The sequence below is a fragment of the Dasypus novemcinctus genome, chromosome 20, assembly GCF_030445035.2.
Source record: "Dasypus novemcinctus isolate mDasNov1 chromosome 20, mDasNov1.1.hap2, whole genome shotgun sequence".
In the NCBI taxonomy this organism is placed as follows: domain Eukaryota; kingdom Metazoa; phylum Chordata; class Mammalia; order Cingulata; family Dasypodidae; genus Dasypus; species Dasypus novemcinctus.
The window spans coordinates 30,872,205-30,899,139 of record NC_080692.1 but is presented as its reverse complement, the minus strand read 5'-3'; the positions used below and the strand labels follow the sequence as shown (position 1 = coordinate 30,899,139).

Here is a 26,935-nt window from a genome sequence, read left to right as displayed (position 1 = left end):
TTAAGAAATAAATATTTTTAAATTTCTAATACAGTAAATATCAATAGATATAACTGACATACACAAAAGCTCTTTGTAGTTATCAAAAATGTGTGATTATCAGTGAATATGGAGACCAAAAGTTTGAGAACTGTTGACCTAGGGAAATTGTATAAATACAGAAGAGAAGAGGGTCAAGAATAAATCCTAAATTTAGAGAAAAACAGAGGAGGAGAAGTCAGTGAAGGAGAAAATATGGTCCTTAAGATAGCAAGAAAAGCAGAAGAATGTGGTTTTGGGGGAGACATGATGTGAAGATATCGAGCATGGGCACTTTATAGCATAGCTCTTCAGCACTAACAATTATAGAGTGATATCACCAAAATCTCAACTGTACTGATTATTTTCTTATAATGAGCCATAAAGGATGCCAGTAGTTGGCAAGTAGCTAACAGTGAGTTAATAACATTATCGTCTTTGCATCATTTTAGGTCATATACACATATCAATTTGTTCAGACCTTTCAGTCCTCTGAAAATTTCTAGCAGAAGACCTAACATTATTTTATTTAAGTTTCTAAAGTCTAAGCAGTATAGGTGACATTTTGCATTGCAAGCAGTTAAAAGACTTAACAAACCCACACAATAAATATTGTTTTTATCCACCTGAATTTAGCGAGACAGCCTTTTCTGGGACAGAGCTACCTGCTTAAGTACCAGGGCTAGACTTAGGCAAAATTGTCAGATTGGCACAGTTTTGCCTTAGTTTCTCTTTCTCCTATAAGTTGGAATTTTTGCTACTATAACAGGAACCCAGAGTGCTGTCCATTGGGAAAGGTGGCTGGTTTTGGAGCTGGAAAACAGAAGTTCAGTCTTGGTCTATACAAAACCTATAAAGTCAAGAAAATAATACTTGGCCTAACCCAGGTATTGGTGCATCTAATGAAATAATGTAGAATAAAGCTTGTTACTAACAATGTTAAACTTTTTGACCTTAGTATACTGAAATTTAATGGAAGAAAAAGAAAGGCATTGCAGGGCCCTCTGCTGGGAACTATTAGTAAATAAATTCAGATGAATGAAGTTTCACTCTAGGAATCACTGCTCCATCACTCTATATCCAAAAGCCTTCAAAATGTGAGAAAAACAACAAACGCAAACTCTTGATAAGCAGCACCAACGTCCATCACTTCCTCTTGTCCTTTGTGACACCTCCTACCACCCATCCACCCACACACACATACACACAGACACACACACACACACTCTGAGGCTGCCAGAGGACCTCAGAATGAAAACTTGAAAATCACAGATCAGGTAGCTGTGTCCTTTCCAGCAGAAGCAGTGTGTCTTAAACTTTGATGTGCCTAAGGATTACCTGAAGCTCTTGTTGAATTGCAAATCCAAATTCACCGTGTCTGAATTTGGGACCTGTTCAAAGAAACAAAGACACCAACAGAAGCAAAGCTGCAAGTCTGTTGAAAGAAACTGCTCAGGCAGGGAGATGTTAACGCAAGGTGAAGGAGTGAGAGTCTCAGGATGACTAGTAGATTACAGTTTTAAAGGCAATAAGGAGATTCTGAAACCATGGACCAGCCATAAGCAGTTCATAGGGTGTCCTCTGTTCCTCTAACCTTTTCTTCTGAGCTTATTTAACAGCAGGTCATATAACCTGAGCAAGCCCAGAAAACAGACTCTTGTCTTTTAGCCCACCTTTGAGACACCGGGAACAAATATCACCACCCTCGGAACCAAGATTACAAGAACAGGGAGACATCGGAAGCAAATCAAACATGAGAAACCTTCAATAAAGAAGATCTGGCCTAAAATCCACTCTACCATATATAGACAACTCTGTAATTAACCAAGTGTATGAAGCCAAGTCAAACCTCCCTAATTCTGTCCCCTCCATCCCACTCACCTCCCATTCCCATAAAATCTGCCTGAACTCTCATATTGTGGAAACAAATTTGAGCTTTGCCTCCTGTCTCCCTGCCAGTTGACCTTGCCGTAAAATTCTTTCTTTTCTCAAACCCTGATGCCATAGCTTTGGCCTCTGTGCTCACTGGGCAGCAAGCCCTTGCTTGGTGAAATTTCCAAGTGGGAAGATATAATGAGTGATTGACATTCAAGTTCTTCATTACATAGGAGGGCCTTGAAAAGCAGGGAACAGATATACATGGGTTAGTACAGCATATTTGTCCATTTTAATAGGCTATCCCTGCCTGATTGACAGCAGCTAATCATTAATATTGCAACACTTGCACCTTTTGAGGGACTTCTCCATTTGCTTGTAAAGTCCTGTCCTTGAGGGGAGGCCACTCCAGGCAACTCCCAATGCAGGTGGCTGTTTTATTTTTATTTAATAGACCTGGAGTTCTGCATTTCTACTTATCTTCCAGTGGAGGCTGCTGCTGCTGGCACCACACTTGAACAGTGAGACTTCCCTGCCTATGGCTTCTTCTAGCTTGGTCTGCAGTCAGCACCCCTCATGGCCTGGTTCATAAGAGGGACTGGTTCCACCAGTCCTTAGGAGAGTCACTTGCCAGCATAGGAGGTGCAGGGGCCATGCGAGGGGTTGGGGGGAGCAGCACAGCCTCAAGGGGTACCCACCCCCAGAAAAGACAGTCTGCTCCCCTGAGACTTATAACTCTTGGTCTTACAAATTCAGAATGTGGCCAAGTAGTCTCACAGACCACTTTCCTGTGGCAGATTTAAGAATCTTCCATCCAGTCTTCTTCAGTTGTCAAGGAATTGCTCTTCCTAAAGTTTCACTTCCTCTGAACCAGACATTGGGGAAGGAGAGGAGGAGCAACTGAGTGACTTGGAAGTGGCTAAGATATGGGAAGCAGTGGCTTTTAATTTCTATATTTCTTAAGCAAGGTGAGGAGGGATAGCTGGGCATCCCTTCCTGCCTCTGGGTGTATTTAGGAGGTCTAGATACTGTCTAAGATAGTGTAGCTACTGTTTACTGAGAAGCTCTCTTATGCCCATTACATAAATTGACCCAGATAATCTCCACAGAGCCCTGTCATTAGCTCCAGGTGTACTGCTTAGGAAAAAGACTTAAAGAACCTTGCCCAGTGTAAAGAAAAATTAAAGGGAAAGTTAAGACTTGACCCCATGCATTCTAAATCTAGAGTCTGTACAAACTGGCAGTTGGAGGATCCAATATGTTACCACTGCTAAGTGACAGCCAAGATTCAAACATAGTTCTGTAGGTCTAACTCCAAAGACATACTGTCTCCTATTCCCTCAGCTGCTCAGTATGCTCAAGCCAAAGGTATTTAGGAATTTGTCCTAGAACAAAAAAATCCTGACTATATAGAAAATACAAAAATAAGTAGATATCATTTTTTTCATCTATCAAATTAGCAAATATTAGAGAAATAAAAAGAAAAGATTTGGACTCTTAAGGCTAAATGAGATTTGGTGCTATTACACATAATTGGCATGAAATTATATTGACACAATCTTTCTGGAAAGTAGTTGGCAGCCTCTTAAGAACCTGTTATCATAAGTGCATCATCTGAAACCTGGCCAACCTCACTAGCATACATTTTCCCATCAGGGAGGGACCCTGTGACATAAGAGGGGTGTATGAGAACCATCACACTGTGTCAGTGTTAAGAGGAACCCAATGGCCTGAGGAACTAATGTCCATGACTGAAGCTGATCTTACTTTGTCTCTTCTCTATGTGAGTAAAGTGTTGTTTTAGCCACTGCTTGTGTGTGCCACATCTTCTTTGGCAATTGCCATATCATACTACCATGGAGCAGGCAGAAGTATCTGGACTCCTACTCTTGTTAATTGGCATATCATTGCCTCTCTCTATGTGACAACCCTTCTCCCTTGCTGGAAGCCAGAACCTTGGCTTGACACATCTCAACTAAGGCAATGTGTATTTCTCATGGTCTGAGAACACCTCATGCAGCCTTGAGATCTGTGAGAAAATTCTAACTCTTTATTATATAGACAGCATCCTTTTATAACACCTACAACATGTGAAAAATATCTAAATTTAGTGTGATTCTTATTTCTAAGGAACCACAGAGTTACAGCATAATCTAGTCTGTCTTGATTGATAAGTGAACTTTTTAGATCAGTGATAAAGATTATTCTGATTATAAAACTAGTTGAATAATTTCTCAAAATCTGCTTGTTCAGTTAGCAAGCACCATGGCATCATTGAGTATTAAGTAAATGCACCAAACATTCCTTTAGACCAGGGAGAATGTATAGTTGAATAAACGTGATTGTTATTGTCAACAATCTAATGGGAGATACAGATATGTGCCCTCTAAAATGACTTTCCATGGTCCCTGTCTCCTCCCCTTGGCTATGCACAAAAATGTTGGGATGTCTCTCCTGATAATAGGTTTAAAGTACTATGTTTCCTCCATTGTTCTCTCTTTTTAAACCTCCTATGTAAGGAAAAATTAAAAGTCAATCAATCATTATAACTTTCCACTTGGAAATGTTACCAAGCAAGGATCTGCCCAGAGAACACAGAGGCCAATATTATGGCATGGGAATTTTGAAAAAAGAAGAATTTTACTGTGAAGTCAACCAGCAGGGAGACAAGAGGCAAGGCTCAAATCTGTCTCCCCAATAAGAGAGTTAAAGCAGATTTTATGGGAATGGGAGGTGAGTGGAGGGGACAGAAGTGAGGAAGTTTGACTTGGCATTACCCACATGGTTAATTACAGAGTTGTCCATATGTGGTAGAGTGGATTTTAGGCCAGAACTTCTTTATTGAAAGACTTCTCATGTTTGATTTGCTTCCAATGTCTCCCTGTGCTTGTGATCTTGGTTCTGAGGCTGGTAACCTTTGTTCTTGGTGTCTCAAAGGTGAGATAAAAGACAAAAGTCTGTTTTCTGGGCTTGCTCAGATTATATGATCTGTGGTTAAATAAGATCAGAAGGAAAGGTTTCAGGAACAGAGGGCATCCCCACAAACTGGCTATGGCCAGTCCATGGTTTCAGAGTCTGCAAGAGACTCACTTTTGATCCAAAGAGGCAAAGACTATGAAAGTGAAAGGATGGGAAAAGATATTTCATTCAATAGTAACTAAAAGGGAGCTGAGTGACAATATTATTAATAGAGAAAATAAATTTTAAGACAATAAAATTGTAACAACAGACAAAAAGGATATATATATATATATATATATATATATATATATAAGTAGACTATTTACTCTATCAAGAAGATATAACTATTATAAGAATACATGTACCTAAAAGCAGAGCTCCAGGAGCATATGGTAACTCTGTACTGTCTGCATGATTTTTCTGTAAACTTACAACTTCTGTAAATAAACAAAGCAGAACTCCGAAATATATAAAGAAAAAACTGACAGAATTGAAGGAGAAACAGACTGTTCTAAAATAACATTTAGATACATCAGTATCCTATTTTCAGTGATGGACAGAACCACCAGAAAGAGTATCAATAAAGGTATGGAGGATATAAATAATATTATACTACAAACCAATTAGACAAACAGACATATAGAGTGCACTCCATGGAACAAAAACAGAATACACATTCTTTTCAACTGCACATGAACATTCTCCAGAAAAGAACATGTTAGGTCACAAAAAAAAGTCCTAATAAATTTCGAAAGATTGAAAAAATGCAAAGCATCTTTCTGAGTGTAATGGAATGAAGCTACAATCAATAACTGAAGAAAAGCTATAACCCACAAATATGTGGAAATTAAACAATACACTCAAACAAACAAATGGGTCAAAGAAGAAATCACAAGGAAAATAAGAAAGTACCTTGAGATGAATGAAAACTAAAACGCAATATACCAAACTTTATGGGATGTAGTGAAAGCAGTGCTCAGAGCAAAATTTATAATTGTAAAAGTCTACATTAAAAAAAGGGAAACTTCAAATCAGTAACCTATCTGTACCTTAGTAACTAGAAAAAGAAGAGCAAACTAAACTAATGTTAACAGAAGAAAGGAAATAATAAAAATTAGAACAGAGATAAAGAAAAAAAATAGGAAACAATAGAGAAAATCAACAAAACTAAATATTGATATTTTGAAAAGATTAAAATCTTTGTATAATTTAGAGAAAAAATAAAATACTCAGATTACTAAAATTGGAAATGAAAGTAGGGCCATTACTATCAAATTTATAGAAATAAAAAGCATTGTAAGAGAATTCTATGGAAAACTGTATACCAACAAATTGGATAAACTATATGTTATGACAAATTCCTAGAAACACATAAAGTACAAAACTGATTGATGAAGAAATAGATTATCTGAATATACCTATAACAAGCAAGGAGATTGAATCAGTAATCAAAAACAGGCAAGAATATAAAATGCAAACCAGATGCCTTCACTGGTAAATTCTACCATACATACAAAGGACAATTAACACAATTAGCAAATCCTTTCAAAAACTGAATAAAAGGGAATACTTCCCAACTCATTCTATGGCACCATCATTACCATGATACTGAAGTCACATAAAGGAATTTACAAAGAAAGAAAATTGTAGACTGATTATGAATAGAGGTGAAAAAGCACTCAACAAAATACTAGCAAACTGAACTCAGCGGCATATTAAAAGGACTACACCACAAAGACCAACTGAGATTTGTCCTAGGGATGCAAGAGTGGTCCAATATATGAAAATCAATAAAGCTAATTCACCATATTAATAGAATGAAGGAAAAAAATAGATGGTTGTCTCGATGCAGAAAAAGTATTTGAAATATGATAATTGAACTTCATTAAAATTAAAACTTTGGTGCATTAAAGGACCCACAATCAAGAGAATGAAAAGATAAAATATTTGCAAATCTTATATCTGATAAGGGCTTAATATTCAAAATATAAAGAACTGGTTCAAATTAAAAACAAAAAGAGAAATTAAAAACAAAAAATTAAGTTAAATTATTTAATTAAAAAATAAAACTAAACACACATATCATCATACAGGGCTCATTCACAACTTTTACTATACACTTATTATTTATATATGATCATGTATGTATGATTGCCTCAATTTAAAAAGTTAAAAAAATTATGACCAACAAAATGTCCAAGTAAAAATAGACAAATAACTTCAATAGCCATTTTTGCAAAGAAGATATAAAAATGACCAATAAGAATACAAAAAGATGTTCAACATCATTAGTCATTAGGAAAATGCAAATCAAAACCACAATGAGATGCAACTTCACACCTACTAGGGTGACTATATTAAACAGAAGAAAGAAAATCATTGTGTAGGCAAGGATAAGGGGAAATTGAAACTCTCATACATTCTTGGTGGGAATGTAAAATAGTGCAGCTACTACGGAAAGCATTTTGGAAATTCTTCAAAAAGTTAAACATTGATTTACCAAAGACCCAGCAATCCCACTCCTAAGTATATGCACAAAAGAATTGAAAATAAGGACTTAAACAAGGTGCTTGTACCCCAGTGTTCACAGAAGGGGACTCACAACAGGAAAAAGGTGGAAAGAAACCAAATGTACATCAACAGATGAATGGATTTAAAAAAAAAAAACAAAAAAAAAAAACCTTGATATATGCATAGAATGGAATGTTATTCAGCCATAAAGAGGAATGAAGTTCTGATACATTCTACAATGTGGAACAAACCTTAAAAACATGTTAAATGAAAACAAGCCTGCCTCCTGGAGTTCATGCCCTTGTAATCCCCTCCTTTTGAGTGAAAGGCTAAACCTAGAGGTCAACTTCTAATGAATAGAATAATGCAAAATGATAACATGTCCTTTCCAAGATTAGGTTACAAAGAATCTGTTGCTCTGTATTCCTCAGTGCCTTATGGTGACTTTCAGGTAGTAAGCAATTGATGTCTCCAGCCAACAGCCATGTGAGTGAGCTCCTAAGAGGAACCTCCTCCATAAAAGCCTTGAGATGACTGCAGTTTTGGAAGGCACCTTGACTGCTGCCTTGTAAGAATCCTTCAGTCAGAGACATATGGCCAAGCTGCACTCAGATTCCCGTTCTACAGAGACTGAAATATTAAATGTTTCTTGTTTTAAGCTGCTAGGTTTGGAGGTAATTTGTTAGCAACAACAACAAAAAAAAAACCCTGGAAATACCGTTAAAAATGAAAGACAAATAGAAAATTATGGACTGTGGAATGTGATTAGGAGTAAAATGGCGTACTATAAGGAGCTGCTGTTCTACCAACATTTCCAAATTAGAATAGCATTATTGCTATACTTAAACTACTTTTCTCATAAGTAGCAGGAATCTAGAGAACGGATTCTTTGAAGACCATCATAAAAGTCTTCTCTGAAAAGCACCTGATGCTGAAGAGTTCTACATGGGTGTTTAAAGACAGACATTGAATTTTCCTTCCTAATGGTTGTTTGCAAATGTTTCCATACTTACTTATATTATATATCTTTATATTTTCCACTTAAATTGTACTTGCATTGTTCTTAATGTTCGCGAGTGTGTCTTTTAGTCCTTCAATTTTTTCAATGGTTTCATATTAAACTTGTTATAAAATTTAAAATTCCTAGCTCTTCCAGCTTACTCTACCTATCCCCCCCCAAACTATCTCGGAATAAATAGCAGGTCAAGAAAGTTGTTCCATAAACAATGAGTAATGTCCATAAAGAACTTGCATGGGATCTCTCTGTGTAGACACTCCCCTCAAACTGCTTTGTTGCCACCCACCAAAACTGGGGGGAAAGAAAGCTAAAAACATATGAAATTTGTATTGGAATAAATTTTTCAGGAGAAAGAAGATTATTTAATATAATTCTTTATAGCCTAAAAAGTTGGAGAATCTAGACTCGAACCTAGAACTCGAATATGAGTTATCTAACTCATACAATAGATCAAATAAGATATTATAAAGAGATAGAAAATGACCTGGTAACATCTAAACAGAAATGGAGAAAAATGGCATCAATGTAGGTAAGCATTGCTCAGCTCTCTTGCCAAAAAAAAAAAACAGTGAAGAAAGGGCAAAAACTTACCTGAGGGAGCTGCTTTGGGGATATACAGAACAGGAGGTTGCAGAGCATTGTCCAGCAGAGAGTGCAACAAAGAGACAAAGAGGTCAAGAGAAAACGATGAGCTGCTCGACCCTATGGCTGGAAATGGTGGCTGCATAAACTTTCAAGACAAATAGCCTCTGTGGAACCCGCGGCTCTCACCAGTCAGCTGAGTGGGAGGGAGCACTCCCTGCGAGGAAGAGGAGTCTGGCAGAGGGTGCAGAGTGGTTTCTTTTCAGTGGGCTTGGACACCTGAGTCCCCTTTGAATCTTGGGGAGGACACCAACCAGCACTGAGGGATCCCCGGGGAGAGGGGAGGAGGGATCTGCTCAGGCAGGCTGTCATACCCAGCCACCCCAGGAGATAGGAACTAGGTCAGGGAAGGAACTGAGACAAGCACCTAACTAGCCCTGCCCCTGAAAACTGTTAGAAGTCCAACCTGCCTGAGAGAAATTGGGGCAGGAAGAGCCAGATAAGTTTTCAGAAGTCTGTTTAACATATAGGGCCAGTACAGCTCAGTGGAGAAATGCCTGCCTTGCATGTAGAAGATCTCTAGTGAGTTCTGGTACCTCCTAAGAGAAGTAATTCAGGGATTGATACACCAAGTTTTCAGACACAGAGCTACCCCCTTATGATATGGAAGTATAGACTGAGATTCTGTTTTGTTTTAGGTTTTTTTGGATCTGTTTTGTTTTGTTTTCTGTCAGTTTTTTTTTTTCTTTTTCTTTTTCCTTTATTTATTTATTTATTTTTTGCTAAACCTGGATACATCATCTGTGGAGAGCGGACTGCAGGGTGATTAATTGATGAGCACCAGTATCCTGAGAAGGTCCATAGGGGCCTAAGAAGGAAGGCTGTTTTACCTCAGACTTTTGCTGTTGTTGCTGCTGTTTTGTTTCTTGTTTGTTGTCTTTTCTTTGTTTCCTATGTTTTTTTCTTTTACTTATTTTTTTCAACCTACTTTATGTCTTTTCTTACCTTCATTTTTCTATCTTTGACTTCTGTTGCTTTTCTTTTATTCCACTGCTTCTTGTTTCATCTTCATTATTTCTTTTTCTTTCTCTCCCTTTTTTCTTCTCTTTTTCCTTTTATTCTCTTCTCATTTGTCCCAGCCTTTTGATTCATCCTATTTTTTTCTCTGTTTTGTTTCTTGTTTCATTTTTTCTATTACACTTTTTAAAATTCATATTCCTTTGTACTTGTTATGATTTCTTACTCATGTTACTTAGTTTCCTATCTCTTGTACAGTTCCTCTTCTACCTTTTTATTATTATTATTACTATTATTCTTTTTCTCTTATCTCATTCCTTTTCTCTGGACCTAACTGCAAGGATGTAAAATAAGAGGAACCAAACATCAAAAAGATACCTCACCACACGCAAAGAAACCACAAAATAAAACCCTAGAGTAGAAAGAGAAGCTAAATAACTAAATAAGCCTTCAAAATAAACAGATGCCTAGGCACCAACAAAAAATTACTAGCCATACTAAGAAACAGGAAGACATGGCCTAGTCTAACAAACTGAAAAACAGAGGGAGATGCAGAACATGGAACAACTAATCAAGATGTCCAAGTAAATGTCATGAATCAACTTAATGAAGTGCAGGAAGAGATAAAGGATTTTAAAAAGACACTGGAAGAATATACTAAAGAAATTATAAACATACATGAAAAGATAATGGATCTGATGGTGATGAATGACACAATGCAATAAATCAAAAATACACTGGAAGCACATAACAGCAGATTTGAACAGGCAAAGGAAATAATCAGTGATGTTGAAGACAGTACATCTGAAATCAGACAGATAGTAGACCAGATAGATAAAAAGATAGAAAAAATTCAACAGGGACTTAGGGATTTGAATAACAACATAAAACACACAAACATGTGTATTACAGGCATCCCAGAGGGAGAAGAGAAGGGAAAGGGGGCAGAAAGAGTGTTGGAGTAAATAATGGCTGAAAAATTCCCAACTCTCTTGAAGAACATGGATGTACATGTCCTGGAAGCACAGCACCCACCAAACAGTATAAAATCTATCAGGCCTACCCCAAGAAATAGACTTTTCAAATTGCCCAATGCTCAAGAAAAAGAATACTGAAAACAGCAAGAGAAATAGATCCATCACATACAAAGGAAGCTCAATAAGATTAAGTGCTGATTTCTCATCTGAAACCATTGAGGCAAGAAGGCAGTAGTATGACATAATTTAGGTGCTAAAAGAAAAAAAAAACAAAACTGTCAGCCAAAAATTCTGCATCCAGCAAAGATGGCCTTCAAAAATGAGGGAGAGTTCAAAATATTCATGGATAAGCAGAAATTAAGAGTTTGTCAACAAGAAACCTGCCCTTCAAGAAACACTAAAGAGAGTTCTACAGATTGAAAAGAAAAAACAGGAGAGAGAGGGTTAAAGGAGAATATAGGAAGGAAGATTATTGGTAATTAACTAAAAAGATAACAATAAAATAAAAATGACATATGAGATATATAAACCTAAAAAAATGGCTAATTTAAATAATGCCTTGACAGTAATAACACTGAATATTAATGGATTAAACTGTCCAATCAGGAGACACAGATTGGCAGAATGCATAAAGAAATATGACCCATCTATATGCTGTCTACAAGAAACTCACCTTAGACACAGGGACACAGGAGGTTGAAAGTGAATGATTAGAAAATAGTTTTACATGCAAACAATAACCAAAAATGGGTGGGAGTAGCTATACTAATATTGGACAAAAAAAACTTTAAATGCAAAACTATTGTAAGAGACAGAGAAGACCAGTATATACTAATGAAAGGGATAATCTATTAAGAAAAAAGAACAATCATAAACACTTATGCACCTAACCAGGACACCTCAAAAGACATGAGGCAAACATTGGAAAAACTAAGCGGAGAAATAGATGCCTCTAAAATTATAGTGGGGGACTTTAACACGCCATTATCACCATTAGACAGAACATCTCAGAAGAGGATCAATAAAGAAACAGAGACCTTGAATAATATGTTAGAGGACCTAGATCTAGTAAACATATACAGAACATTACAAGCCAATACAGCAGGATATATTCTTCTTGAGTCATTCTCCAGGATACATCACATGCTTGGCCACAGAAATTCTCAATGAATTCAGAAAGAATGAAATTATACAAAGTAGTTTCTCTCACCACAAGGGAATGAAGTTGGAAATAAGTAAGATTCAGAGAACGAGATTAGGCAAAAAGATATGTAAGTTAAACAACACACTCTTGGACAATCAATAGGTCAAGGAGGAAATTGCAAAAGAAATCAGTAGCTACCTTGAAACAAATGAAAATGACAACACAAATATCAGGACCTATGGGATGCAGCAAAAACAGTGATGAGAGGGAAATTTATAGCCATAAATGCCTATATTAAAAAAGAAGGAAGAGCTAAAATCAAAGACATAACTAACACCTGGAGGAATTATAAAAGGAACAACAAAGTAACCCCAAAGAAAGTAGAAAGAAGGAAATAACAAGGATTAGAGCAGAGCTAAACAAAATTGAAAATATGAAAGCACTAGAAAAAATTAACAAAACCAAAAGCTGGTCCTTTGAGAAGATTAATAAAATTGACAAACCCTTAGCTAAACTAATAAAAAAGAGAAAAGATGCAAAAACATAAAATAAGAAACAAGACAGGAATATCAGCACTGACCCCACAGAAATAAAGAATATCATAAGAAGATACTTTGAAAAATTGTATGCCAACAAGATGGATAACTTAAATGAAATGGACAAATTTCTACAAACACACAAGCAGCCTACATTGACGAAAGAAGAAACTGATGAACTCAACAGACCAATCACAGGGAACAAGATTGAGTTAGTCATCAAAAACCTCCCAACTAAGAAGAGCCCAGAACCAGATGGCTTCACAGGTAAATTCTACCAAACATTCCAGAAAGAACTCTCACCAATCCTCTTTAAACTTTTCCAAAAATAGTAGTGGAGTGAGCATTGCTTAAATCATTCTATGATGCCAACATTATCCTACTATCAAAGCCAAATAAAGATGCCACAAGACTGAAAAACTACAGACCAATCTCTCTGATGAAACTGGATTCTAAAATCCTCAAGAAAATACTTGCTGATCATGTTAGATATTACTATGTCAACAACATGTCAAATGAGTTACACACCATGACCAAGTGGGTTTCATCTTTGGTATGCAAGGATAGTTCAGTACAAGAAATCAATCAATGTAATATACCACATTAACAGATCAAAAGAAAAAAAATCACATGATCATCTCTATTGATGTGGAAAAAGCATTTGACAAATAACAGCCCCCTTTCCTTATAAGAACACTTCAAAAGATAGGAATAGAAGGAAACTTCCTCAATGTGATCAAGGGTATATAAGAAAAACCCACAGTTAACATCATATTCAATGGTGAAATGTTAAAATATTTCCCTCTAAGAACTGGAACAAGAAAAGGATGCCCTCTGTCACTGCTCTTATTTAACATTGTGTCAGAAGTACTTGCTTGAGCACTTAGGCAAGAAAAAGATATAAAAGGTATCCGAATTAGAAAGGAAGAAGTAAAAATTTCACTATTTGCAGATGACATGATCCTAAACATAGAAAGCCCTGAGAAATCTACCAAAAAAGCTTCTAGAGCTGATAAATGAGTTCAGTAAAGTGGCAGGATATAAGATCAATTCATAACAATCAGTAGCATTTTTGTACAGCAATAATGAGGAATCTGAGGAGGAAATCAAGAAAAAAACTTCTGTTTAAAATAGCAACCAAAAGAATCAAATACCTAGGAATAAACTTAACTTAAGATGTAAAGGACTTGTATTCAGAAAGCTATACAATATTATTAAAGGAAATCAAAGATGTCCTAATTAAATGGAATAATATTCCCTGTTCATGGATTGGAAGACTAAACATCATTAAGTTGTCTGTCCCACCCAAATTGATTTACAGATTTAATGCAATCCCAATAAAAATTACCACAGCATTTTTTACTGAATTGGAAAAGATAACCATGAAATTTATTTGGAAGAACAAGTGGCCTGAATGGCCAAAGACATATTGAAAAAGAAAAATGAAATTGGAGGAATCATACTATCTGACCTTAAAACATACTACAAAGCTATGGTGGACAAAACTGCATGGTATTGGCACAAGGACAGACATACTGACCAAAAGAACTGAATTGAATGTTCTGATATAGATCCTTGCATATACAGTTAACTGATATTCAACAAGGCCACCAAGCCCATTCAACTGGGAGAGAATGGCCTCTTCAATAAATGGTGCTTGGAAAACTGGATATCAGTATCTAAAAGAATGGGAGAGGATCACCACCTCACACCCTATACAAAAATTAACTCATGATGGACCAAAGAACTAAATGTAAAAGCCAAGTCCATAAAACTCCTAGATAATATAGGGAACCATCTATGAGATCTTGTAGTAGCAAATGGTTTCATAAACTTCACACTCAAAGCACAAGCAACAAAAGAAAAAATGGGACCTCATCAAAATTAAAAATTTTTGTGCTTCAAAGGAGTTTGTCAAGAAAGTGAAAAAGCAGTCTACTCACTGGAAGAATATATTTGCTAACCAACTATCTGATAGGGGCCTAATATCCAGCATATATAAAGAAATCCTACATCTCAAGAACAAAAAGAAAAACAACCCATTTTAAAAATGGATAAGAGATGTGAAAACATTTCTCCAAAGAAAAAATACAAATAGTTAAAAATCACATGAAAAGATGCTTAGCATCATTAGCTATTAGGGAAATGCAAATAAAAACTAAAATGAGATATCATCTTATACCCATTAGACAGGTGGCTATATAAAAAAATGGACTACAAGTCTTGGGGAGGATGTGGAGGAAAGGGAACACTTATCCACTGCTGGTGGGAATGTAAAATGGTGCAGCCATTGTGGAGGACAGTTTGGCAGTTCCTTAGGAAGCTAACCATAGAACTGCCATATGATCCAGCAATCTCACTGCTAGGTATATACCCAGGAGAACTGAAAGCAGAGATATAAACAGACATATACACACCAATATTCATAGCAGTATTGTTCACTATTGCCAAAAGTTGGAAGCAACCTAAATGTTCATCAACAGATGAATTGATAAGCAAACAGGTATATACATACACTGGAATATTACTCAGCCATAAGAAGGAATGCAGTATTAACACACAGGATAACATGGATGAATCCTAAAGACCTTATGTTGAGTTAAGTTAAGCCAGGCACTGAAGGACAAGTATTACATGACCACACTGATATGAATTAAGCAGACTGAGCAGACTCACACAGCTAGAGTCTGGAAGATAGGTTTACAGGAGACAGGGTGGGAGTAGAGGGTGGTGAGCCGATGCCCTTAAGGTCAAATCCATGATAAGGTGGAAAGATGTGGTTGGACAGTGAATGGGCATGACTGTGGTGTGGTGACATGATTGGGTTCTGTGGTGTTTGTCTGTGAGGGTGAGTAGGGTGGGGGTTAGGTTGGACTATTCCGTGGGACTGGGAGGAGGTTCAGGAGAAGAAGCAGATGAACTCTGGGGATTTACAGGTCTGTGGTTAAGCCCATAATTTTGGAAATGCTCTTTTGGCAAATATGGCAGGGGAGGGTTATTGGTGTAGGGTGTTGGATTTGTGGGGAATATAAGCTGTACCTGGGCCATGCTTCTATGGAATATCTAAGTGTTCATCTTGTCATAGTGTGTTATACCAATGGATGGAGACCCACATAATAAGCAAGAAAATATTAAACTCCCATTCTGGGGAGTCCTGCTATGTTTTCAGTGAGAAAGACAGGAAAACAGACCAGTATGTCAAGCTCTAAATATCATTGCAAATAACTATGAATCTTATTCTTTAAAAATTGAAACTCAGTGATTACCATAGGTTCTGCGGGGAAGGGGACAGAAGAATAGAATAGACGGAACATAGGGCATTTTTAGGCCATTGGAATTGTTCCACATGATTTTGCAATAATGGATATAGGTCACTTTAAATTTTGTCAAAACCTGTAGAAGTGTACAATCCAAAATGTAAACCATAATGTAATCCATTGACCATGCTTAGTAGCAATGCTTCAATATTTCTACATCAGTTGTAACAAATGTACCATCCTCATGTAAAATGTTATTAACAAGGAAGAGGGGGAAAGGGGGAGGGTGTTGGGTATATGGTAATCACCTGTATTCTCTATGTGACTTTTCTACATCCTAAAGCTCCTGTGAAGGTAAAATGAAAAAATAAGACACTGGCAGAATATATGGAAGAAAATGTCACTGTACATTCAGGACAACAGATCTTACACTGATGAAAGACAAAATGTCTAATTTTTATTTTTTATTATTACAAATTATTTTAATTTAATTGGTCATTTTTAAAAATTTATTTCATTTTCTTATTAATTTTATTCAGTTATATTGTTGGCTTCATTTTTGGAGAAGTTTTGGATCACAATAGCATCAAAGCAGTGGTGGAGGTGGATCACTGGTGCAGGGTGTCAATGATGTGGGGTACATGGGAAGGGGTTCACCTGAAGCATGCCTCTAAGACACATGAATATGTTCAAGTGTTCATGGGACAGTGTCTCAATGGGTGGAGAGCCTCATAGTAACCAAAGAATACTGATTTCCCATCCTGGGGAGTTCTGCTACATTCTCTAATGGGACAGCTGGCATCCCCCAAGTGCAAGCACAATGTCTAGTGAAGGAAGACAGACCATTGTGCTAGGCCCTTGACAATGAAGATTGTACTTAGGAACTTTTTCCTGTGAAATTGAAATTTGGCTGATACTAAGTACTGCCTAAGAATTACATTCTTCCCAGTGCCTCCTGGAGAAAATGAACAAAACCATGAGCAGACAGACAGGAGAACCATCTGCAGGATGGGGGATAAATAAAGAAAAATAAAGTAAATTTTTAAAAAAAGAAACTTTGTGGCAAGTTTTCATAAAAGATTGCAAAAAAAAAAATAAAAGAGTTATCTCCTGAAAAGGCTCCTTGTTGTTCAAATAGGGCCTCTCTCTAAGCCAAACTCAGCATATAAACACAGTACCTTCCCCCTGGTGTGGGACATGACTCCAGGGGATGAGCCTCCTTGGCACCAAGGGATTATTACCAAGCACCAATGAGCAATACATCTGGAAAAATACCTTGACCAAAAGGGGGAAATGGTAAATATATATGTGCTTTTATGGCTAAGAGATTTCAAAGTGAGATGGGGTTCTTCCAGAGGTTATGCTTATGAACATCTCACAGGATCTCATTGACTGCCACATTAAACAGAGTTTCAAATAGTGGGTCTCTTGAGGGCTCTAGAGATATCCAGAAATTATAAACAAGGTAGAAAGCTCAGGAATTTGGCACCCTGCCAGTCGGCCTGACTTTGGAATTTATGCTCCCCAGTGTAACAGAGTTAGATTCATTTATAGGTTCTCTATACATGACTCTTCTGCCCCATTTATTTGAACCTATAATTAGTACTATACTTGATGAATATATCAAGTATATGAATGTACCAGTTAAGTCATGAATCTCAGCAGAATTGCAATACCTATTCTCCATTTCATTAGACTCACCCAGGACAACTAACAAGAAGATGATGATGGACAACATCCATCCCAAGGAAGAGAGTGTCTGCAACTGCAAGCGAGATAATTCCATCCATCTGCCCCATGGGATCTGAACTCTTTCTCAATTAGAAGCAAAGTGGCCATCACCATCTCAAAATCCTCAATATTGGGGAATGAACAATGGACTAGAGTAGACTTATTGTTATTCTACTATAGTCTTATTATTATTCTAAAAATGGAAGGACTCATCATTAATGTAAAGACTCTGAGGTATGGGAGAGGGAAGAATAGGTGTAATATGGGGGCATTTTCAGGACATTGGATTTGTCCTGCATGACATTGCAGTGACTGATACAGGCTATTGTATATTTTGTCATAACATACAGAATTGTGCAGGACAAGGTATAAACTATAATATAAACTGTAGTCCATGGTTAGCAGCAATGCTTCAATATGGGTTCATCAACTGTAACAAATGTACCACACTAATGAAGGATGTTGTTAATGTGGGAAAGTGTGAGCTGGGGAGGGAGTGGGGCTTATGGAAATCTCTTATTTTTTATGTAACTTTTATGTAACCTAAATCTTCAAAAAAAATTATATAAAAAACAGAAATGGAAGGTGACAAACAGTAACAAAAGGAAATTATTCCTGAAATAACAGGATGTAAAATGGATTTTAACAACAAAGTAAAAGCTATTAAAAAGATAATGGCTGAAGAGTAAAGAATAAGAAGACTGACATATTAAATTGGTATTCCTGATGATGAGATAAGAAAAAAGGTTAAAGAAAAAGCATTAGTGGAAGAAAATTGTATTGAAATAAGAAGACATCTAAATCTTAGCATTCCAGGAAGAAAAAGAAAGCAAAACATATCCTGGTGAAGTTACTTATTTTTCACTATAAAGAAAAATTATATTGTTTACAATGAGAAACATCAGACTTAGCTCAGACTTTCCTAAATCCAGATAATACCAGAGGATTAATGTCTCTACTGTCTGAAGGAAACAGTGAATGAGTCAAATACTTATACCTATCAAGTGCACATGCAAATGTAAAAACAAAACTCAATCTTAGGCACCTACTGAAATTGGTGTATATGGACTCTTTCTAAAAATAAATTACTTGATGAAGAAATCCAGTCAACCAGTGAGTAGTCAAAAATACATATCATAAGAATAGAGAAGACATTGTATGAAATGATAGGAATTCTCCAATAGGACAAATGATAACTCTTGATGTTGAAATTTCAACTTAAGTAGCACATAACTAATATTGCAAAGTCTATAATGAAGTATAGAAGTAAGGTTAAACCACGATTGAAATTATCATCAAAACAAAGCATGTAAACATAAGACATGTAAATGTGGCTAAGTTCTAATTATGAAAGTCAGAATTTAATTGGCAGACTTTTCAGTCAGCCTGAAATAAGAATTAAATGCATTAATTGAAGTTATAAAAATTGCCACTAAAATAATAAAATTATAAAACTTTCCAAATTTCCAATGGAGGATGGGCACATACACACATACACACAGAAATCATATCATATGACAAATGATAACTAAAACATACACACACACAGGCACTCACAAAATAAAGTGATAAAATTATGGAAGACCTGTCATACTGATAAAGTAAATGGATAAAATCACATATTAAAGGATAATCTTGCTTGTATCACTTAAAAATTGCTATTATGAAATACATAAGCAAATTGAGTAAAGATGTTGAAAATAAAATTGTGGCCATGTACATAGCTGACCACAAAAAAAAAAGTAACACTTTTGTGCATATTTCATTCAGATCAGGCTATAAAATAAACAAATAAGATATACAGATACAACTGAAGCCATTTTCCCCTTTTCCTCTTCCAGAATTAATGTCTATTCTGAGGCTGGTATAGATCATTTGTATGTAGTTTTGTATATTTACTATTAATATACAAAATATAATATACAATATAAAATTTATGTAATTTTCTATCTTGTTTGCTGCTCCTACTCTAAACTCTTGACCGCTTTTTCTAGTTTTTTTCTTCATATAAACTCTGTTGTCTCCACTACCACCTTCAACATCACAACCACCCACACATCAGCAGGAAATTTACTCAACCTTTCTTTTCCCTGAAGGTCCAGCTTGTTCTTTACATTTTCTGGTGTTAAGTTTGTATTGTGCATATGTATTTTACATTTGAGTTTTTCTTATATGTCCCTCCCAACAAATCACATGTGTGTAACATAGTAGATGCTTTATATATACTGATGGGATGGAATGGCTGAATTGGAGAAATGGAGAAGCACAAGATAAGCATATCATGTTATTTTATAAAGTAAGATTTAGGAATTTGACTTCTAGTAGATGCTTTATTGCATACCTACTCCCTCTGTATTTGATAACACAAAATTGACAGGACACCTGTGACCACTCTAAAAAATTTTGGGGGTTATAAATTGATTTCTAACAATATGACACCCTTTTAATTGGATGGATTTCAGGCAAATGCTAATAGGTGTGCAGCTAGCTGACATGTGCTTGACTATAGGTTAGAAAAATTTACTTTTTGTCCAGAGAGACCTTCGTGGTATTTCCTGTGCATAAAGGCAACTGACCTATTTTTGTTTGCAGTGGAAATTTCTGAACTTTGAACATCACACACTATTGTGCAAAGTCTTTTCTCACTGTAATGTTAAAAATGTTTTGAATATTGGTAAAATAGATTATGGTTCAAGTTATAGAAAATGCATTTGCTGTTTGAAATAGTTTGTATGTAACTCTTCTATTAATTGGTAGGTTCAATGGGGTTTTAGTAATCATGAACTTTTGCAGTATGATCTGCTTGTACTAACAGCTATAAATTCAGTTCTAATACCCAGTCATAAACTAGAAATTCATGATTTCCACAAAAATGTAACCATTACTCTGGCTTAAATGTGAAAATTTTATAGGTAGGTGTTCCTTATGTACTAGCCAATTTGTAGATGGATTTTGTCTAGACTCTTGATTAAACTGCAAGAAATGAATTTCAAGAGCAAGCCACATTGATTATGCCAGTAATTTATTAAGGTAGGGAGGGAAGAAAAATGGGAGAAAATAACAGATCATGGGTCCCAGGTAGAGAGGAAGAGACTGAAGACTGATAAAGAGGGCTGATTCACAGAATACAACTCCCCGTTATAGAATATAAATGCCCAGGTTTACTTGCATATTGATCCAGACAGGGGAGAAGAAGCCAGAATAAGGCACAAACAGGGACTAGGACAGGGTGAAGGCAAGAGAGAGCAAAAGGCCTTTGCACTTGCTTTTTAAACCAATAATTATTCTGCTTCTTCACTAATAACGTGGGAAGAGTCCCAGCTGTTTGCTGTTTTAATTGATTACCCCACTCATCAATCCCCCAGGAGGGCCCAATAATAAGGTCCCTGGAGAATAGCCAGAGCCTCCTGACTTCCAGAGGAAATCTCATTCCAAATGGGAGTTCCTGTGAGAGTCTTCTAGTAGGTATCTTGGGGGTATTGATGTCCACATGGACTTTTTGCCAGGTTTCAGATCCATCTATTGATTGCCTATCTAGCCTGCTTCAAACACAAATATGAAGCATAGGATGAGCACAATAAGTACATCACACATTTATTTATTCCTTTGATATGTATTCATTTTAATTATGCTCTGGCAGTAAATAAGCCATAGTTCAAAGGAATATTTTCATTTAATAACAACAACAGACATAAACTGATGATACAAAATATTGCAAATATGTTTTGTGTATAATTTTTTTTTCATAGAACACTGAAGCACTAAGACTTAGAAAAAAAAGTTGAAACTTGTGGTGGTTTCAGAATGTACGTACCCCAGAAAAACATTATCATAAACTTAATCCACTCTGGTGAATGTGAAACCATTTTAAGTAGGATGAGGCTATTTCCATTAAAGCGTGTTCCAGCTCACACGTGGAAGAGACCAAGACACAATGTCATGTGCCTTGCCATGTGACAGAGGAACCAAGGACCATTAGCAGCCAGCCCCAGAATGCCATAGTCTTTGGGGAGAAAACATTGCCTTGGTGTTGCCTGGATTTGGAAATTGTCCCAACCTCAAAACCATGAAAGACTAAATTCCCATTGTTTAAGATGAACCATTTCATAGTATTTTCTTGAGAATCCTAGGAAACTAAAATAGATTTTAGTACCAGGAGTGTGGGGTGCTACTATTGCAAACACTAAAAATGTGAAAATAGCTTTGGAATTGAATAATGGCTAGGGGCTGGAAGAATTTTGAGTGCATGGTAGAGAAGACCTAGATTGCTTTGAAGAGACTGTTGGTGGAAATATGGATGGTAAAGGTACTTCCATTGAGAACTTAGAAGGAAATGATGAGTTGCTATGAGAAACTGGAGGAAAGGTGATCCTTGTTTTAAAGAGAACTTGATGAAATTGAGTTCTGATGTCAGATGGAAGGCAGAAGTTGAGAGCGATGAACTTGGTTATTTAGCTGAGGAGATTTCCAAGCTAAGTGTGGAAAGTGCAACCTGGTTTCTCCTTGCAGCTTTTAGTAAAATCAAATAGGAAAGGGATAAACTTATAACTGAACTCCTTTTTTTTAAATTCATTTTTAAAAAATATTACATTAAAAAAATATGAGGTCCCCATTCACCCCCACCACCCCCACCCCACCACTCCCCCCACAACAACACTCTCCCCCATCATCATGGCACATCCATTGCATTTGGTAAGTATATCTCTGGGCATCACTCCACCTCATGGTCAATGGTCCACATCATAGCCCATACTCTCCCACGTTCCATCCAGTGGGCCATGGAAGGATCTACAGTGTCTGGTAATTGTCCTTGCAGCACCACCCAGGACAACTCCAAGTCCCAAAAATGCCTTCACATCTCATCTCTTCCTCCCATTCCCCGCACCCAGCAGCCACCATGGCCACTTTTTCCACACCAATGCCACATTTTCTCGATTACTAACCACAATAGTTCATGAATAGAATATCAGTAAGTCCACTCTAATCCTTACTGTATTCCTCCTTCCTGTGGACCTTGGATTGGTTGTGTCCATTCCACATCTATGTCAAGAGGGGGCTTAGATTCCACATGGATGCTGGATGCAATCTTGCTTTCAGTTGTGGGCACTCTAGGCTCCATGGTGTGGTGGTTGACTTTCTTCAACTCCATGTTAGCTGAGTCGGGTAAGTCCAATAAACCAGAGTGTAGGAGATGAAGTCTGTTGAGGCTCAGGGCCTGGCTATCATATTGTCAGTCCAGAGATTCAGATCCCCTAGATATATCTTAAACCCAAGTACCAACTACAATTCCAGTAAAGTAACAGGAAAGGCTTGTAAAAAGAGATCACACCTGAGTCCAGCTCCATCACGCAGAAACACCAACTCCAAAGAAGGGCCAACTGACATGGCAGTGAACTCCATTTGCCATAACCATAAAACCTGTGGGTCTCTTTAGCCCTCAGAAGAACCAATAGCTGGGGTTGTATCTACTTTATCTGTCTCTGAAACTCTGCTCAGGTGTGCATAAGGGCATTCCTTCTGACAACCTCCAGACTCTTTTTTAGAGACTCATAGCCATATAAACTCATTTGTCCTTTCCATTTCCCCCTTAATTTAGGTCAAAAAGCATTTTTAACTCCATTATTATATGTAGACAGGGATATTCTGCTGGTCTGCGTTGAACCTTTTATTTAAGGTCATTTTCTAGTTACGTCATCAGCTGGTACTTGGTAGTGATCCCTCGGTGCCAGGGAGGCTCATCCCCGGGTGTCATGTCCCACACTGGGAGGAAGGCAGTGCATTTACATGCTGAGTTTGGCTTCGAGACTGGCCACATTTGAGTAACATGGAGGCTGTCAGGAGGGAACTCTTAGGCACAGTGCTCCTCTAGGCCTTGTTCTTATTTCTGGTGTATAGGCTCACAAGCATAGGCATTAGTATCAGGGGCTCACTGTTGGACCCTCATTCCTTCCTGGTCCGTGCCGTTGCACCCAGAGGACTGCCGCTGCTCCCCTAGGGACCACAACAGAGCCCTCCCCCTGGCCAGGAACCCAGCACCCCCCCCATAACTGAACTCCTGGGAATCAGAAATTGATGGTTTGGAAAATTCTGAGCTTCTAGAAAGGGAATAGTGCTTCATGTGAGGGTTTAACTGAACATGGGGCCAGTGAATGATTTCCTTGCAAGTCAAGATTGGAAATGCAGTTATCCAGGAAGAATCTGTGGGAAATTCTTTTGTATGATGGTTTGGGCCCCTGTGAACTATATGCAAGCCTGACAAGTTTTTGTGCAATTTGTGTGAATGGAACCACTGCCAGTCTAAATTAAAAGGGACAGAAAAGGTAAATTGCAGCTATGTTTGAGAGCATGGCTACTGGGTAAGCACTTGGAAGGGGTGGGGATGCTGCTTCATTAGACCCAGAGGACAAAACATTGTTCCAAAGATGACCCTCGGACTTTGAAACCTAATGGAGTATGCCACACTGCATATCAGCATTCTTTGGGACCTGTGACCCTGTTTCCTTCCAATTTCTCCCTATGAGAATGGGACTGTTTATCTTCTGCCTGTCCCTTCATTGTGTATTGGAAGCAGATAACTTGTTCTCTAGGTTTCACAGGTCCAAAGACAGAGAGTAATTGTGCCCCAGGACAGACCTCACCCATCATCAATTTTGATTAGACTTTGTACCAAGCACTGTTTCTGAAATAACTTAAGACTTTGGGGACATTGTGATGGAATGAATGTATTTTCATGTAGAAAATAACATGTCTTTTGGGGGTCCAGAGGGTGGATTGTAGTGGTTTGAAACTGTATGTACCCCAGAAAAACATGTCTTTAAATTTAATCTATTCCTAAGGGTATGAACCCATTTTAAGTAGGACCTTTTGATGAAATTCTATCTTCTATCTATAATCTCTCTATCTATTTCTCTCTATTTATCTATTTAATCTCTTATCTTTTATATTGACAAGCTATTCCTGAATTCTGATATGCTTGCTGTAAATTTAGGTCATTAGATGACCAAGTGAATCCATCAATATCATAGAAAAGTTCTCTAGGTGTGAATTTCTAGGAGGGTTTTATTTTATAGAATAAAATAATGATTGTTTAATAAGGGTCTTTTTTAACAGAAGACAATTGTCAAGCTGGTTGGTATTCTTCATATTCTTCAGCAGGCAAAATGATCTATCAATATCTTTTTCTTTGAAAAAATAAAAACAATTTTATACTGACATATTAGCATTGAAGCTCCTCAATAGATCTACTATAAATTAATTGATGTCTATAAAATGCTTAGTTGCCTGCCTGAACATAACAAGGATACAACAAATAATTTCTTCTCCAAATCATGTCCTCTTCTCCAGGAGATTTGCTGCAACTTTACAGATTTTCTATGTTCATTTTAAAACATATATTAAGAGTCTTCAGCATTTTTTGTTGTTGACATGGAGTCAATCAATTCTATTCAACAAATACAAAGAGAGAGTCAAGTATGTATACATGGTCTCTTTTGATAATCTTTAGGAAACTCTGTTAGAATCAGAAGTAGCCTTAAATGCTAGGTTAGCTGCTTGAATTTCAGAAAGTTATGAGACTATGTAAAAAAAAAAAAATCTTATTAACTGCCCCTCTTCAAATTAGATTTAGGCTAAATTCAGTACTTTCCAATTTGAGAATTATCCGTGTCTTAATATCAACCTAATGGCACACAATATGACTCAATGTTTGATTTCCTACTAATGCCAAAGTCTTTTTATTTATTAATTCTAATTCTTCCAGCAGCTCTAAAGATAAGATTTGCTTTGCCTATTTTTCAGTTGGGAAAAAAATTAACACCTGAGACTAAAGAAGTTAGTGTCATCCCTGTGTCTCTGGGCAAGGTTCTTAAAGTACAGCTAATTCTAGTAATAATAGTGGTAGAAATAATATAGTAATGGTAATATTTGGCTTTGTACAACATAGTCAAAGCTGCAAAATGTTCAATACTAGACATTTACTTCCTCATCACTCTCCAGAGAGGTTTTTCTTACAATAGCATGCTGCTTCTCCCAGAAATTGAAATGTTTAGTTGGTTCATCTTTCTTCACATCCTCAAGCTTTCACAATTAATTGTTTGGTTACTAGCCACAAACATTTTCTTATTTAATTCCAAATCCTAATTAAGTCTTAGGACACCATCTGTTGTCAAAAACATGTTACTCTTCACCCATAGAATGTGAAAAGTAGTGGAAGTGACCAGTAGGTGAAGGTCTTGACATTTTAAAACTTCATTCAAAATGGCTTGATGACTGAATCAAATGTCTTGACTCCCACGTGTATGTTCTCTAGGACCCCTGGAAATTTTACAAAGGCAGAAAAAGATTAGTAAAATATTTTTCCTTGGCCTAGACTCATCTCAAAAACACTATTAAAAGATTATTTATTAATCCTTTGTTAAATTGATATACTACTGAGCCCAAGGAAAAAATGTTGCTAGCATTTGATGATCTGGAAAGGAGCTTGAGGGCAGGAAAATATTTCAGTTAGTAAAATTAGAAAGCACTCAGTAATTTAAGAAATATTCTCATCACTGCCTCAAGCAGCTTAAGACTCTCAAATGTATAACAAATGCATTTATTTCTAGCTTTGGAACAAATATAATATTAGCAGGAACAAAATAGAGTGTCAAATATTGCCATAAATTGACAAATAATTTTGTAGATGGACCACAAAAATCTCATTTGTAAATGAACAATTATAGAGGCAATTAAACTGTTCAGAGTAAATATAATTATGTGTAAAAATGGGTGCCTACTATTTTACATGTCAAATTCCAATTTTATATGTATAGTACATAAAATGGTCTTCTGTATCTGGAAATTAGGGCTGTGTTAATGTGTTTAAAATCTTTACACTACAAGAAATAAACAAGTAAGAAAAAAGTCTTATTCTGGGTAATGGTCCTATTTTGTTTGTGGCATCATATTCTCTCACGTATGTATTTTTTAATAAATTTTACAGAAGGCTAAAATTTATTCTACTGAATGTAAATAATTCATTCCTGGATATAATGCTAAAACATAAATGTTGAATAGAAAGTATTAAGGTGATACCAAAAGAGAAAATTTAAATAGGTCTATTAGTTGGGGTACTATCAATAATTCATCTTTGTTTGATATTTCTAGCCAGCTTATACTTTTGCAGCTCATAGGCTTTTGCAAGTTTCGGTTGAAGAGAACACCCTTACCTCAAACAAATTATTTTTAGTATGTAACTCCCACACATACCCTACATTTCACTTCATAATTATCAGTGATTTTTAGGGAATAAGTGTATGTCCCCAAGACAT

At 36.6% G+C, this 26,935-nt stretch overlaps 1 protein-coding gene across 3 annotated transcripts in view; it reads right to left on the bottom strand.

Moving 5' to 3' along the window:
• Nucleotides 1-10,516, bottom strand: part of LOC131274797 (C-type lectin domain family 2 member D11-like) — a 61,787-nt gene extending 51,271 nt beyond the window's left edge. For 2 of the 3 annotated variants that reach the window (XM_058282778.2, XM_058282779.2), the window contains exon 1: nucleotides 8,975-9,370. The gene's annotated coding sequence lies outside the window, so the exon portion shown is untranslated. Of the gene's footprint in view, nucleotides 1-8,974 lie in introns of all 3 variants that reach the window. The other variant, XM_058282780.2, reaches the window with a different exon arrangement.
• Nucleotides 10,517-26,935: the final 16,419 nt, after the last annotated feature.